Raw genomic sequence first — 17,934 nt, forward strand, 5'->3', positions numbered from 1 at the left:
TCACATATTCTTTCAGTTTCTGCCGGTCTTGGAAGCTCTGCATCTCTCCATCCATTCTAAATGACAGCCTTGCTGGATAAAGTATTCTTGACTGCATGTTCTTCTCGTTTAGTACCCTGAATATGTCTTGCCAGGCCTTTCTGGCTTGCCAGGTCTCTGTGGATAGGTCTGACGTTATTCTGATGTTCCTCCCTCTGTACGTAAGGAATCTTGGTTTCTTTGGTTCTAAGATTTGCAAGTTTTACTATTACATGCCTGGGTGTTGGCCTGTTTTCCTTGATCTTGGGAGGGGTCCTCTCTGCCTCTAGGACGCAAATGTTTGTTTCATTCCCCAGATTAGGGAAGTTCTCAGCTACAATTTGCTCAAATACATCTTCTAGTCCTCTCTCTCCACTCCCTCCAGGATTCCAATTATTCTGACACTGGAACACTTCATGGTGTCACTTATTTCTCTGATTCTATTTTCATGGATTCTGAGTTGTTTTTCCCTGGCCCCCTCTTTTCCTTTTTTATCTATTATATTGTCTTCCAGGTTGCTTATACATTCTTCTGCCTCAGTTACCCTGGCTGTTAGATTATCTAGATTAGATTGAATCTCATTGATAGCATTTTTAAGTTCTGCCAATTCAGCTTTCATTTCTGCCCTTAGAGACTCTATGTTGCCATTAATTGATTTCTCCATTCTAGCCATTGTCTTCACAATTGCTAGCCTGAATTCCATCTCCGACATCTTGGTTATATCTGCATCCGTTTGTAAATCTGTGGCATAAGTCATAATCTCTGAGTCTTTTCTGTTTTGGGGTTCCTCCTTCTAATCATTCTGTTTGATGGGTGGTTGAGGGAGCGTATAGAGTCCAAATTATTGACCAGGACCCAAGCAAGATGCACCTGTTGTCTTGGGACCTTAGGGTTGCTGGCCTCTTGTTTTCCCAGCCTGTCTTCTACGGGAGGGACCTGCCGCGCTGTTACTCAGGCAACCCTGTTTGGGCGGAGTTGCCCTGCCCCCTGTGGCGGGGGATGGGCTCAGTGGGAATCAGTCTTTGGGGCTTTTGTTCTCTGGTGCCTTTCCCTGGCGGCTTTCTGTGTCTCTTCCGCGAGTCAGAGCAGAAGAGACCGTTTCCAACCCTCTGCCTCAGAGCAGAGAGACCTCAGTCTGTTCTTCAGTGAGCTCTCCAGGCCACACCCTCTCCGTTTCTGTCCGTGCTGCTATAAACTGCAGCGTCCTGGGTTGTGCGCCCCTCCACAGCGCTCCCAGTCCTGCCTCCAGGTCGGGGCACGTCTCTGCCCTTTGTGCTTCTAAAACTGCCAGCCATTCGCAGGCGCGACCCCGCCGCTCCGGGTTTCTGCCCCGGGGCGGCCCTAAAGTCCTTTCCCCACCACTACTGGTCTGCGAGTCTGTGGCCGTCCCCAGCGCATGAGGCTGTCACTCACTGGCGGTGCAGGATCCCCACGGCCAGGCACCCTCCCACTGCCGTTTATCCTCCAATATCTGCCCGCGGAATCATGGCTCCTAGCTTCCTACCTCAAAACCAATCGCCTGCGATATTTTGTTTGTAGGATCTTCTTACATCTCAGGCTGGTTTCGTGGGTGCTCAGAGTGGTCTGGTAGATATCCAGCTCAATTCAGGGGACCAGTTGAAATAGGGTCCCCTACTCCTCCTCCGTCTTTTCTTCCCAAGTCAGATTTTTATGTTCCCATCCAAAGTGAAGAGGAAATTCTGGTCCATCTTCTATGAGGTGGGAATTGATTCTTAAAATGATTACTGTGAGGGTATGTAAGCATGTGTGAAGATGTGACCTTGAGAAATTTAACAAACCACTCTGAGCCCCAGCTTTCTTAATTGGAAAATGGAGACTCACCACCCCATTCAAAGGGTTATTGCACGGATTAAATGTGTAAAAATGTAGGTAGAGCCCTGGGTGCATGATAGGCCCTCACATCATCAACAGAAAGATTCAAGAATATTCAGTTTTGGTGCCATGTTTCCTTGCATTAGGATTCCTGGAGCTCAGTTTACTCCTAGTTTTTCGTTTTTTTTTTTTTTTTTTTTAATATTCTATTGATCAGAAAAGCACAGTGTATGAGAGGAATATATACTTACTAGACCAAGAATCAAGACATCTAGGTTCCAGTTCTAGCTCTGCCACCTGCTAGTTGGGTAATCCTGTGTAAACTATAGTCTATAAGCATCAATTTCCTCCCCTTTAAAATTCAGTAATAGACATGGCTTCCATGTCTACCTCATAGGACTATTGTGAAGATCAAATAAAGTAATAAATGAGCAAGAGTGTTTTCACCATTAACACGGGCCATGCATTGACTGCATGTTTCTGTCGGTCTTTTAATCTCCACTGTCACCCCACACAGAGATATACCTTATCTCATTTGAAAACCTGAGCTCAGAGAGACATTCTGTGACTTGCTAAGCCTAGAAGTCACTGAGCAGGAGGGCCAGGATTCAAAACCAAGCCTCTCGGTGCCAAGTGCTTTTCTCACTATTATGTTGGGTCATGTGAAATTGCTATTTTTGTAGGTTAATAAAAATCGAATGTCAGCAATTTCATATGGTTGAATGTGATATAACACATCTGTATAAAGAACTATTTAAATTCAAGAAAACAAAACCATTGAGTAAAGGCTTCGGCTCTGATTAATGCCATTCAGGACAGTGTTCCCTTATATCACATAAAGGATCAGAAAAGGGTCATAAATGTCCCATTTGATCCAAACAGGAATTGGCAAAACTCTGTTCTGGTTGGGCATTTTCACGTGATAGTTCAGCCACAGCTCATACACAGGAGATAAGTTCTCTCTGTGGCACCATCCTTAAACTGGCGTCAATATGTCATATAGTCTGCAATATCTACTCATTATCTTGTGGGAAACTGTGAATTCATTATAAACCTGATTTCAGGTGCAGATTGAGATACTAAGTAGTCTATTTAAGCAATGTAAAGTGTGAGACTTTAGCAAATGTGCCTTTGTAAAATTGAGATTAGGGTTTTTTTTTTAAAGATTTTATTTATTTATTTGAGAGAGAGAGAGCACAAGCAGGGGGAGTGGCAGGCAGAGGGAGAAGTAGACTCCCCACTGAGCAAGGAGCTCAATGTGGGACTCGATCCCAGGACCCTGGGATCATGACCTGAGCCGAAGGCAGACGCTTAACCGACTGAGCCACCCAGGTGTCCTGAGATTAGTTTTTTAATGTGGACTTAACTTGGTCTGTTTATGAAAATTGCTGTGTTTTGGGGGAAAATCCCCAAGTATTTGCTCATAGGAGACTTGGAATCCTACAAAGGAGGCTGATTTGAGTTTCTCTTCACTCATGCTGGAAAAAGAACTGTGAATTGGTTCTAGAATGGGCTTGGCCTGGTGTTACCTGGACTGGAGGAACTTGGTGTACCCCAAATGGTGTAATACAAGATTGGGCAGCTGACCTCTGGGGAAATGTATACAGAACATCATGATTGCCTTGTCTGAATCACTAAGGCCAGATTATACCCTATGGATAAGGGTGGGGGATTTTTCCCTAAACATAAAAAATATTCCTACTCTTGGTCAAGGGCAAGAGTTCAAACTGGAGCAGGGCTTTGGAGCAGGGAAGAGAGAATTTTCTCACTGTGGGCTTAAGGGGAACTAGGGTCCAGGATTTCAAGGTACAGAGAAATCTGAATATTCCTGTAAAATTTAATTCATCTATCTACTACCAGATAGTGGCTTTGCATTATAGAATGAATTTCTGAAGTATTCAAGATTGTGTTATTCAGAATAGATACTCAAGCTATTGTTATTCAAAAATTAAGAAGGGAACCAAAGAAGGGTTGAAAACATGTGTACATCTGGGTTACATGCCTATACGATGAACATCACCTGACATCTAATTACGTTATGAATTACACAATATATTACATAACATGCTGCCTTACAATATACCACATGGCCCATCTAAAATGCTTGTGTATAGACCTGTACCTCTGAAACAAATAATACATTATATGTTAAAAAAAAAAAAAAAGAAGATAGTAGGACGGGAAAAATGAAGGGGGAGAAATCGGAGGGGGAGACGAACCATGAGAGACGATGGACTCTGAAAAACAAACTGAGGGTTCTAGAGGGGAGGAGGGTGGGGGGATGGGTTAGCCTGGTGATGGGTATTAAAGAGGGCACGTATTGAATGGAGCACTGGGTGTAATATGCAAACAATGAATCATGGAACACTACATCAAAAACTAATGATGTAATGTATGGTGATTAACATAACATAACAAAATAAATAAATAAAAATAAAATGCTTGTGTATATTTTATATACAAATATGTGTGATATTCTGTATGCCAATCCTCACTTTCCTGCTCACAGTGCATCTAGGCCACTCAGCCCCTACATAGATATTGATAATTTTCCTTATTGGTACACAGGAGCTTTTGGCTGTTCATTAATTAATACTCAAGGCAGAGTGTGTTTATTTTATGTAAATGTTATTTAAATCACAATCAACTCTTCTACTTCAGCATGGAGTTATTTATGCCAGAATGCTAAAATGCTACAGGGCAGGGATCCATCCTGGGGATACAAGGCCAATTTACTTAGCCCAGGAAAAGTATGAGTTATATAGCCTTGGAAATAAATGCCCAGGGGTTCATTGCCTAATGGGATTGTAGCCAGGCTTCAGCCTTCACCAATACCTCATTGGTGAGTAAGGCAGAAACCTATTTGGTGAGTGGGTTAAAAAGCAGAACCACCTCCCCTCCCCCAGTCCCTAGTTCTAACAAGAATGGGAGAATCAAACACCATGAAAATACAGAGCAATGCATCAAACTGCTATTTCTTTAATGCACTTATTTTCATATCCATGACATCATGGATTCTCAGATTCCTCTTACCAACAGCATAGGAACTCCAGACTGGGCTTTAGGAGACTTAGATTCTGTTTCCAGTTCTGTCTTTAGCTTGCTGAGTCAGAGAACAATAAGCTGGAAGGTATCTGTGACATTCCATGAACTATGTCTATTTTCTCATTTAAGTCTCACAACAAATTTTACTTAGAAGTTAAAAGACTTGCTCAGGATCACACAGTTAAGAAATGAGAGGTGGAAGGACAGAGCAGATGCTACAGACGAGGGTTTCTGACAACACAACTCTTCTCATGGCACCATTACTCTACAGAGAAGGAATGGTAACCCAAAGACACACCTGCCTGTTTCCTCTACCTCTTCATGCTTTACTCAAGGGACTCACTCTTACCCATGTCAAAGACATAGTGTGCAAGGGCGGCAGCAGAAAGCTTCATTCATTCATTCAAAATGTAGTCATTAAAAAAGTAGATATTGGCTACCTATTACAATTTGGATATCATGTCAGGCCTATACCTGGGCCTACATAGTCTAGTGAGGTAGACAGACAGATAAACAATGTGACAATGGCTGTGATAAAAGGAGGCACAGGCTGCTGGAAGCACCAGTCATCTCTCTTAGGGAATGCCCTAAACTGGAAAGTTAACTGCTTGAAGGCAACTTTGCTGGGGAAGCCCAAAGGTGTGAGCACAAAAGAGGAGAGATGCAAAGATCCCTTTGTGAGTCATTGCTATTATAGGGGATATCATCTGATCTAGCTTGAGAGGCTCCCCAACACACTCCAGGTGTTCCTCAAATAATAGATTGGTCTTACCTTGAAAAAGGTTCTTCTTAGGTCACAGAAGGCTGGAAAACCCTCATTCTCCAGAGCTAGTATGTATTAGTCAAGATAGGCTAGGTTATGCTGTAGTAATAAATAACCCTCAAATCTCAGTAGTTTAACACAACAAAAGTTTATCTCTTGTGTGTTGGTCAGAAGCTATGCTCACAGTAGTCACTCAAAAACTGGAACTGGTAGATAATCCATCTCTATATATTTTTCCACAATTCCCAAAGTAGGGAAAATGGGATATAGAAACATATGTTGTCTCTTAAAAACTTTACCTGTAAATGGTACATCACACTTCTGCTCACATATCATTGGCCAAAGCAAGTCATACAGTCATGTCTAATTTCTCAGGAAGCAGGGAAATACAATCCTTCTTGTGTTGGGAAAATGAGGAGAACTGGAGTATTTCTGAATATCCCTAAAACTAGCAGTGTTTTAAGAGCCTGCAGCAGAGTCTTTATCTTTCAGGATTCCACACCAACCTGTGAGCTCCTAAGCCTTGTTCATCTCTGTATTCCAAGGGCCTAACACAATGCTGGGCATGGAATAGACTCTCAATAGATACTTGTTGAATGAATTAATGAATGAATAGAAAAAGACTCTTTCCTAAAAGAAGAATCCTTCCCACTGGGTGGCCAGAAAAGTCTACATCACCTTTCATATATATATATATTTTTAAAGACTTTATTTATTTATTTGACAGAGAGAGAGAGACAGCGAGAGAGGGAACAAAAGCAGGGGGAGTGGGAGAGGAAGAAGCAGGCTTCCTGCAGAGCAGGGAGCCCAATGTGGGGCTCAATCCCAGGACCCCAGGATCATGACCTGAGCTGAAGGCAGACGGATAACAACTGAGCCACCCAGGCTCCTCCACCTTTCATATTTTTAAATTAAGCTTCAGGGACTGAGTTCCATCCCTATTTGTGCTCTTCTAACATAGCTAGAAGGACAGCTTGAAGGCCTATGCAGCCTTCAGAGGACAAGCTCAGGTAACTGTATTTTGAGCCTCCCTGATGACTTTTGGGAATTACAGCCATAGCAGCCTCTTGTATGCAAGTTTAAGGGAGATGTTAGGAGAAAGGTGGGCAAGCAACCAAGCAACTTCCAAATGTGAGAAATTATGATCAAAGCATGGCCCTTGGAGGGCATCAAGGGATGTGGATTATCTTCCCCAAACAATGATGAAGGCAGTGACTAAATCTGCTGAGACCAGAGCTCTGGCTCTTCTTGAATAGACACCCTTAGAAAGGCTCCCAGAACAGATTCTCTGTTTTCCAAAGCAGCAATGCCAGTGCCAAGTTTCTGGGCCTGGAGTAAAGGTCACAAAAATCAAATAATATAGCTACATTCAGAAGACAGCTAAGGTGCTGGATGACTACTAGAGCCTGTCTATGGCGGCCACAGAAGTCAACAGAGCAGGATGGGTAACAAACATGCCATAATCTGATATGCTCCTCATTTATCACGCTCTTCACATTCCACAATGTTGAAGTTCTGGCCACGATCTCTATCTTTGTTGTGCTGCTATAGACAAAAAGATTAGGGCATGACCATGCTTGTGTATGCAATGGGACTGAGAAGATGCTTGGAAGAAAGAACCGCATTGGCCCAGTGCTGTGTGCATAGTGTGAACCTGAAAACAAGGCACAGAAGCCCCAGTGGAATGTCTTCCCTTGGGGGTGGGAAATTGGGTAGATAGGACAAACAAGGCAGGCCTTTTCCTAGACAGGAATTTGATGCCATTCCAGTCCCTGAAGGGTGGCATAATTTATGGTCATCTTTTATTGCTACCAAGATCTTCAACCTTCCCCAGTGTATGCTCCCCTGGTATTACTCACCCTGCTGAGCTTCCATGTTTGCACGCAGACCTGCTGTGCACTCCAGAGGGGCTGACCAATCATGCATGTGTGTCTGAAGTGTTCTGGAATTATATTTGTGTGGAAAGAAGATTAAAGTGGTACACACAGATGTGGGTAATGACAGGACTTTTGCTCTTTCTTCCAACCATTCTTCCCAAACTGGATGTAAGGGTACTGTGATTCTCTGTAACCTGAAGCTGGTGAGACATCTTCTCTAATCCTTCTTCCAACAGGTTTGGCTGGGGCTGCCTGGGCAGATGTTTGAGTGGCTGCTCTTCCCTATGCCTGATGCTCAGGGGGTGAAGGCATGAATTTGACACTGGGTTACTGAAGAGCATCCCTGTAACTGAGGGGTTACCTACAAAACTCTACCTGATGCTACAAAGGCAAGAGTAGCTCCCTAACTTTATGATCTATCAGAGTCTTAGAAAATAAGGCAAGTTTTCAACTTCTTCTGGAGAAGGATAATCTGGTTAAACTGACCTGCTTTGAATGGGCCTTTAGAGATAATAGAGACTCTCATTCCAAATTATCTTGTGATCTTGATACGAGAGTTTCTTGTTTACATTTTCTGAAAAGGGCTAAATAGTAAATATTTTAGGTTTTGCTGGCCACATATGGTCTCTGTGTTCCTCCTCCCCTCCCCATACCTCTTCTTCCTCTCCCTCCTCCTCCTTTCCTTAAAAAACATGAGAACCATTCTTAGCTCAAGGACCATATAAAAATCAGCTTTGGGCTGGAATTGGCCCACAGGCCTGAGGTTCCTGATTCATATGCTCTGATTCTAGAGCATAAATGGAAAAAAGCATCTAGTATCATACAAGACATGATGGCACTTGCCAAAGACTAAGTCGAGTGGGACCACAACTGTAAGTTTGTGGCTCTTGACTGGATCAGTTGCACATGTACATAGGACAAGATTTGAGAGGACCTGGGAATCAAAAGTACTTCTCCATTAATCTGATCAATCTTACCAGAGATATGTTCCTACAGGTCAAGGCTCACACATCAAGTGATTTCCAGTTAAAAGATAAATAACTTGAGGAGTGGGACAACTAGGATTCATTTCTCCAGATGGTTTCCTAGATTAAGAAGTAAATTAAAAGGGAATGAAATGCAAGAGAGGTAGGTTGAGATACTTTCTAGACAAGAGTAAATATTATCAGTATCTCTGGTTTAGATAAGAAGAGCTAGGAAAATAAGTCAATCATAATATTCTGTCCCCCTCAACCCCCAGTTAAATCTTGGATTAAATGTGTGGTAAAAAACACCCAGATAGGATTGGGCAAATCTGAGACTTTTGTGGATGGAGCGCTCTTTCCCCAGAAGTATCCTACTGAGGCTGCAGTCTGCCAGAGAAGCCCTGAAGTAAGCCATGCACCACAGGAGAAGTGGTGGAAACAAGTGCTGGCCTGTGTGGATCTGGCCTGGTAGTCCTTTGGTTCACATGATTTGTGTGTGACATATAGGGGACCCGGGAGTTCCTAGGACCCCCAACTGGGAGATAGAAGGTATTGAAACTAGGTGAGGAGCTCAAAGGAGGTGTGTATTAATTTCCTAGGGATGCTGTACTGAAGTACCAAAGACTGGGTGGCTTTAAACAACAGAAGTTTATTTTCTCACAGTTCTGGAGGCTGTAAGTTCAAAATCAAGGTGTCAGCCAGGCCACGCTCTCCCTTCCTTACCTTATCCCAGCTTCTGGTGGTGGCAGTAGATCCTTGATGCTCCTTGGCTTATAGCTACATCACTCTAGTCTCTGCCTATGTGGTCACGTGACATTCTCCCTGTGTGTCTCCATCTTTATATGTGTTTTCCTCTTCTTATAAGGACACCAGTCATACTGGATTAGTGCTCATCCTAATGACCTCATCTTATCTTGATTACCTCTGCAAAGACTTTATTTCTAAATATGGTCACATTCACAGATACCAGGGGTTAGGATCTCAAAATATCTTTTAGGGGAACACAGTTCAACAGGTAACAGAATGTGACAGTAGTCAAGTGCAAAGAGGTTCTTAACTGTCATCGAAGCAAGTGTCACAGCTGGGTGTCAAAAGATCTGCATGTTCAGCAGGAGCCAAAGAAAATGACCAGCCAGCAAATGGATTACAGGGGCTTCTGCTGGGCTAAGAGACAAGGACATGCACATATCACAGTGGACTCTAGCAATGCATCCAGCAAGAGATGGAAGGAGGTCTACAGGCTGGATGTGTCTGCTTTCCCCTGACTACTGGCATCACAAAGCTTCTTAATACCTGGGGCCTTAGATCCCTCATTGCGTAAAGAGAAGGAGAAGGGCAAGAGGGAGGAAATAGTGACTGCCAGATGATCTTTACTCTAAAGTGATCAAGCTCAACCAACCTAAGAGAGACTTTCAAGCCAGAGGACACTGAATTACTGTCAGTTGGTAAGCTTAACTTTCTCCCCTTACCTCCATTATCAAGAACAGAATACACTTATCATGATGAGCACTGAGTAATGTATGGAACTGTTGAATGCTTATATTGTATACCTGAAGCTAAGATAACACTGTATGTTAATTATACCTCAATAAAATAAAATTAGTAAAATAAAATAAAACTCCAAAAAAATGGAATAGAGGCTTTGAAGTAGAAAATAAAGCTCTCTCCATATATTTCTACCCCCATCTGAATCACACTTTGATGTCCCTCTACATATTAAACCAGTTATTACCAACCACGTGTGGGACACTGCTATTGTACAGAACAAGAGGGACATGATTTCTACCCTCCTGGAGCCAATGCTGCTCTCTCACTCTAAAAGCACTGGCCACCCCCTTCACCCTGTAAGTGGGCCTTGGGGTGACCCACTTTCTCTCCCCACCACTACCATGCAGCTCCAGCTGTCAGAGGCAGGCTCTTAATTTTCTTTTTCACTCTTGGCACAAGTGGGTTTCAGTAATAAAAGCAGATGTCACAAGCTTAGATCATTTGAACCATTGCCTGTTGGCCACTGAGTGGCTGCTTGATTTTCTCTCATCTCTTCAGTATTCAGGATGGCTCTCAGAAGACAGCTTCCTCCTGTCAGTCTAAACACCCTCCTTCTCGAAAAGTCACTTATCTGTACTACCCTCTCAAACCAGATTTTTGAGTGCTATTATAACTACCTTAGGTTACACCAATGGGTCATCAGATCCCTGATTCTGGCTTCAAAATCTCATATCCATGTCCTTCTGTCATCCCCACTGACACTGCCCGCAAAGCCTCCCTCTGATCTTTCTGTGCCGGCATTTTCTCTGCTGAAACCCATTGTCCCCATTGCTACTAGATATACTCTCTCTAAAAACTGCAAATTTGATCTTGTTCCTCTTTTGTAAGGCATTTAATATATACAATACATAAGGATTAATATATACAAATACTGAATCATTATGTTGTATACCAGAAGCTAATATAATATTGTAGGTCAATGATATCTCAATAATTTTTTTAGATAACATAACATTGAGAAATAGCAAGAAGAGACTATGACAAAAAAGGGCCAGTTATGCTATATAATTGAAAATTTGCAGATAGTTTCATTTACCAAATTTTAAAAGTGAGATGTAAGAATAATATCAGTAAATAAAGGCGCAAAAATAGAAGTTGTTGTTCCCACTTTTAAAAAGGGCAGAAGTAGTACGGGCTATGAGTAAAAAAATTAGCCCAATATTGAAATGGTCCTCAATTATATAGAGGAGCAAGATACTGATTAGCTGATCTCTGCAATTAATCTGCCATAGAAAATGGGCTTAAATAGGAAAACAAGATGCATTTTCCCAGGAAGTAATAAAGCATCTCCCAACACATACCATTTACAAAGAAGAAGGAAGAGGAGGAGGAGGAAGGAGAGGAAGAAGAAGAAATATTTAATGGTCCTTTATTGCCTACAGGGTAAAATCCTAACTTCTCATGGGTACACAATCTCTACACTAACACCACCCTAAACATATGGGATTCTCAAAGTTTCCCAAACAGATCAAACTGTGAGTCTTTAGGGCTCTGTTCTTGGTTCATTGTGCTCTGCTGGGTCCTGGAAACTTCCACTCATTCTTCAAACCTCCCTTTAGGTCAGTCTGCTTGAGCTTTGCTAAGAATGCCCTTTGCAAGCCTCCCACAACACCTTGCTTACCAGAGCACTTACCATACTGAAGGGGCATCATTCATTTGTTTACGTCCCCCATTTGACATCCCTTCCTTGACGTGTTCATTCAGTTAATACTTGTTGAGGACCTACTATGTGTTAGATATTGAGAAAACATAGTCCTAGCCTTTAAAGAGCTAATATTTTATGAAAGAGACACCTGATAAATTTAGAATGCACAATAGACAGTGAGTATTTTGGGGTCAAGAGTAGGAACTTATTCATCTTTATGTCCTTGGTGATTAGCACATGCTTGGCATGTACATGTCCCTCAGTAATGTTTGTGAATGAATGAATGAGAAAAAGGGGCAGAATGTTATAGTATTGGCTACATGAGTATACTGAGAAACTGTTTTTGGTTATTATTTATTTCTGGGTCATCTGAAAGTCTCTCCTTTCCTTGAAATGCTCTTCTATCTTCCCCCCTAGAACTCTCACTTATATTCCCAAGAAGGCTTTTTACTAGATTCTCCTTATTTCCCCTTCCTTTGCATCGCATTCTGTCATCATTGTCCTTCTTTCACAACATTCACTGCTGGGCAGATTTCCTATTATTCTCCAGACAAAGTGAACCATCAGCTGGGAAAAAATTTTTTCTGGGAAAAAGAGTAGCATCTCTGGATGCTCTTTCCCTTCCTGTTTCATGAGACTGAATATTCTCATTATCACACACGATAGTGGACTCACAACCAAGGAATGGCAGAGCAGAGTCAACCTACTCTTATATAACTGAATCTCATTAATTTGTATTTCTCCAAAGCCTTAAGAAGGCAAACGTGCTGTACACAGAGATGCATGTGTCACCCCAGGTGGAGAAATTCATGGATGCACATGCATGACAGTATATAGCCATGCCCAGTCACCTCAAGTGGCACCCCCAGCCCCTGAGACGTCTGTCTGGGCCCCTTTCTACATGTCTATAGACTTCTCTGCAGCTTCTGGAGGTTCCTAGTCCTCCTCCACTTCAGACCTGCCTTGAGCCCTGTCCTTGGTTTCTCCTCCCTATTCTCTTAGGTCAATAACCCCTCTTCTTTTGCAACAACCATACTGTGATAAAATCCACATTTACTGATACTCTTAACTGAGCTGTCATTCACAATTTATTAAAAGTTAACTATGCACACCACTACTTGGGGACCCTTTTTACCATAGTCACCATACTGTGAAGATCCCACACTGATAACTGGATAAATTGTACAGCCTCGTCCTCTTAGGTAGGCCCACAGCATGAACTGATGACACTCAAGTCAACTTAAGACACGGACTAATAAATAGTGACTCTAGAAGCTTCCAAACAGGGGTAGACAAAGATGGCTAGTCCTTTTAAAATGGCCTGGAGCTAAACCTCATGTAACTACAATGCCCCTCAGGCATCTTGAACCAGTCAGGATGAGCTAGATAATGTGTTAACAAACACTCCTTGAATCCAAGTAATCACAATAGTAAGGGTTTCTTTCTCACTCATTTTACTTGTCCACCACTGGTTGACCACCTTCTGCTCCATAAAGTGGAGACTTTAGGGGCCAGGACAACAGAGCAGCCTCTGGGTGGAACACAAATCTTATGGCAGAGGAAAAAGAGATCAAAGAAAATGTGGCTCTTGAAACATCCATCACATTCACTCACATTTTGTCAGCCAAAACAAACTCGTATGACCAAGGCTGATGGGTATCCTAGGTGAGGGCCAGCAAATAATTTGGTTGGCCAGTAATACAATCTATCACTTGTTGGAAACTTAACCTATCCTCCGAATAACTCCTCCTCTTCCTTGTCCAAGCTATGTCTTCCTTCATTCAGATTTGGGTGAATGGTACTGATATATACTCAGTCACATTTCCCCAGGTTGCTGTCAGAATTATTTCTTCCATTCATAACATGAATCATATCACATCTCTGCCTAAAATCCTTCAGTGCCTGTCCATTGCTCGTGGGATAAAGTCCCAGCCCCTCGGGGTGACCTATGAAGATCTTCACAAAATGGCGTCTGCCAACCTTTTTAACTGTAGCTATGCCTTGCTCTTAACACCCTGTGCTGCATCCAATTCTGAATAACCTAAGGTTGCTTTGTAAAAAAAAATCCCATTTTCATGGCTTCATGTCCATTTTTATGGTCCTCCTCCCCCAAAATCTAGTATTCTCTTCCTGTCATTGGCCTGGAGAAGTCTTATCTTTCAGTAATCAACACAAATTTTACCTTCACTATAAAGTTTGGACTCACATCCTGAGTTGTTCAAAACTACTACCCAGGTAAAACCGGCAACTGTTTGCTTTGTACGTCTACCTTATCTTATAGAATTGGAGCTTTTAAACTTTTTTGATTGTACCCCTCTAAGAAATATATTTGATATCACAACCCAGAACACACGTATACATACAGATATATAATGCACATATATATGAGTGTGTGTATGTACATATATATGTGTGTGTATACACATATTAAAGTAAAACAAGACTATTAGGAAATAATATCTGCCTTTACAACTTGTGATAAATTGTGTTATTTTCTATTCTTTCTATTTCATTTAACAAAACACATCTAGGTCCCACTGGAATTGGTTCCATGACTCACTAATGGGTCATAATCCACACTTTGAAAAATACTGCTGTATAACATAGATGGATCTTCAGAACATAGTGCTTAGCAAATAAAGTTAGAAATAGATTGTGAGGTGTGATTCAGTATCATTTATTTGAATTAAAAATATATGCACACAGAGTAACAATATACATTTCACAAGAACATACACAAAGAAAAAAGATACACTTTAAAATGGTTGTTGGTGAGGCAGGGAGGAGAATGAGAGTGTGGTATGGAGACAAAGAGGATAAATAAGTGAATAAATGGATCAATCAATAACTGGAGAGGCTTTGCCAGGACAATGATAATAATAGGTATTGACTTTGCATCTAAGGTCCAAAAGAAACTAAAACAGGGATTCACTGTTATGGAAACTTTTATAATGATATCCAGGATCTTTTTGTCTTTGGTGTTCTGCAGTTTCATTATGATTAATGTAGAGTGTGCATTTATTTTTATTTATCATGTTAAAGGTACATTGTACTTTATGAATCTGTAGATTCGTGCCTTTCTTCAGTTCTGGAAAATCCTCAGAAATTAGCTCATCAAGTATTGCTCTCTTTCATTCTCTATATTCTTTCCCTTTGGGACTCTGATTAAACATATATTAAATGTTCTCTTTTCTCTTCCACATCACTGAACCTCTCATATTTTTCATCTCCTTATCTGTCCATGTATTTTACAGATATTTTTTTCAACTCTAGTTTACAGTTTACTGATTCTGTGTTTAGATGTGTATAATTTGCTGTATAATTAAAGTTCTATTTGATTCTTCTTTCTTGATAGTTTCTTATAACATACTCAACTTTGTGATTCCATTCTTCATTTCTATAAACATTTCAGACATAGCTATTCCACACTCAGTAACTGACAATTTTATATTGGAAGCCCTTGAGGTCTAAATTTATTATTTGTCATTTCTGCTAAAAGTGAATGACAAACAGGAGTGCCTTTGGATGATCCTGCACTCTCTGAGCTGTCTAGCAATGATTATCAGGGACCCATGACTCATATCCTCATAGCCAGAAGGGCTATAGCATCCCATGGAACCAGGCATTACTTTATTCCCTACCCAAAACAAAGATGTTTCAGTGGAACTCAACTTCTATAGAACTGGTGGGTCCCAGGATTTGCAGGTGCCAGATAGCTGACATTTCCATGCACTGCCTTAAACAGATGGCCCCTTACATAGACTGTTTGGCAGTCAAATCCAAAATTCAGATGAAGTGTCTCTTTTTTCTTTTTTTTTAAGTACTCACTCCTCCCCTACAAAAGAAGAGAGAGTAGTAAGTGTCATTGCTCAGCCCCACAGTGAATCCAGCTTTGCCCTTGCCCAAGCACTTTTCTCTCTGGAATGTCAAGAGCCTAGAGGACTCATTTGCTTACTGCTCTTCTGTTGATAGTTTCTGCCTGCATGGATGACAGCAAAAGGGTATGCCAGACCCTTATTCCATCTGACCCTGACCCTCAGTTGTGATGGCTTTTGGTTGTGAGCTCATTTTTACTTGCTTTTAATATGTGGGAATCCCAATGGCCTAAATCAGGGGTATTATACTTTTGCTAACAGGTAGCATCTTCTACTGACTTGTGACTAGGTTAGCTTCCTTCAAAAACCTGCAAGTTTCATAGGTTTAATTTCCCCATTTGGCCGCTAGCCCAGTGCTAATATCCTGATAGTACTGCTATTGGGATTTTCTTTTAGGGCAACTCCATCTTTCTCATTTGCTTATAGCTCTTCACTCTCATCAACCAGTTCAGCTCACTTTTGTAGGGGGGCAATAGGGAGGGCTGGTGTGAATAATTCATGGACATTTCTTGTGAGACCAGTAAAGAATTACAAAGTGTGATGTATCTGGGATCTAGTTGGTTTGGTAATAGAAGGGTCCTTCCAGGGTATCTATATTGCCCAAAGGAGAAGGGTTTTTAAACATATATCTGTCTCCCTCTATGGGACCAGGAGCTTTCTGAGAAATAACATATGCTTATATGCAGCACCTAACACAGTTCCTGGATTATGATAGGCCCTCAAAAATTTTTTGTTCAAAAAATATATGATGTAACAACACTTTTCGCTCTCAAAACATTACCAAACATAAATACTTACCAATTCCCCCACCCAAACATATAGGATATACTCCTTAGTCAGAATGTTTTCTTTTAAATTTATTTTCTGAAATTCTACTTTTCTGGGGGAGAGAAAAGGAAGAAGTTTGTGTTAGGTTGAAATACCACTCCTAGCATGTTATCCAACTTCTCACTCCTCTCTCAGGAACAAGAAAAGGTGATCATTACTGTGAAGTTAAGAGGTGGCAGAGAACTTTATAATAAAGTTCAGTCTGCTCAGGTGCTTGGGAATCCTTAGGGATGCAATTGGTGTATGCATTTTAAATACTTATATTACTCACATTTATCACTATTGGTATCCAGAGTCCCTTGCAGCTTCCCAGTTCAGACATTCTGATTTGTCCTGGATTTCCCTATCACCAGCAAAGTAAGGATTCCCTGTAACTAACTCACAGGGATTGGCAGAATTCTAAAATGGTATTATTGCCAGGCTAATAGTGCTTAATAATCAATTAGGCTTATTCATTAGTATTAATTCTCTCCCCCCCAGCACCACCTGCAATCAGTTACATGATGGCAGACATATGCTTTCCAGATGTTCACAAGGCCACTTTTGTGGATTTTCTTCACTCTAATCAGGCAGTCTGTGAAGATGCCTGTGGTGGATGAAGGGCTAGGTTTGGGGATGAGAAGATGGTTAGAGCAATGAATGAGCAGACTTTTTCAAAAGATAAGTCATGTAAGCCCGGTCTGCTGTTAATTAATGTTGGGTTTGTTGAGAACATGGTATCTAGGCTGTGGCAGACAGAAGGTGCACCCCATCTGTGATAGCTCTGGCCAGGGAAGGGCTGGTGACAGGAAGCCACTGTTCCCTCCCAGGGGCCCCCTTCCACTTCCTGGTGAACATATTCCACCCCCATGTGGTGGAATGGTTGGTGTGTTTCATGGTAATTCCAAACACTTCTCAGTTGTTTCAGAAGTGGGGATTATGAACATCTGAGTGAGTCACCATTGCATCACTAGGAACAGCTTTTCTAGAATTTGAAAACCGAAGACTTTTACCACAGCAGCTTGGATAAATTATATCTTGGTGATTAAAACTGTTCTGTAGCAGTGAAGGGATCTGGTCTGGCGAGGCTGATTCTGCAGCCCGGATTTGTGCCCTGCTCATGCCTTTGCACCAGTGGAGACTATGTGTCAGCAGGGGCAGACAGGTCAGAGCTGCACCCTTATCATGCCCCACTCTGTAGTCAGAGCCTGCGGACTGCCTTTCTGGAAGCTCCCCTTCCTGATTCCTGAAGCAGATGGAGAGAGGGAGTGAACAAACAGTTCAAGCAGCCACTGAGCCCAGGTGTTGGATGGTCATAGTAATTATAATAATAAAAATAAAATTGTCACTAGTTATTGAAGGTTTGCCAGGCATGTGTTTAACCCTCACAACAATCCAGTTAGTACTGTGACATTATTGTTCCCATTTTATAAATGCAAAACAAGTCCATGCACATCATTTGTGTAAGTCCACAGCCATATATATTGCTAAAAGCTGCATGGTCAGAATTCAAATGTATGTTGTCCAGTTCCTATTTGTGCTTTTCTTTTTTTTTTTT

Source organism: Leptonychotes weddellii, chromosome 5 (assembly GCF_054177405.1).
Source record: "Leptonychotes weddellii isolate Sample4059 chromosome 5, ASM5417740v2, whole genome shotgun sequence".
Classification (NCBI taxonomy): Eukaryota; Metazoa; Chordata; class Mammalia; order Carnivora; family Phocidae; genus Leptonychotes; species Leptonychotes weddellii.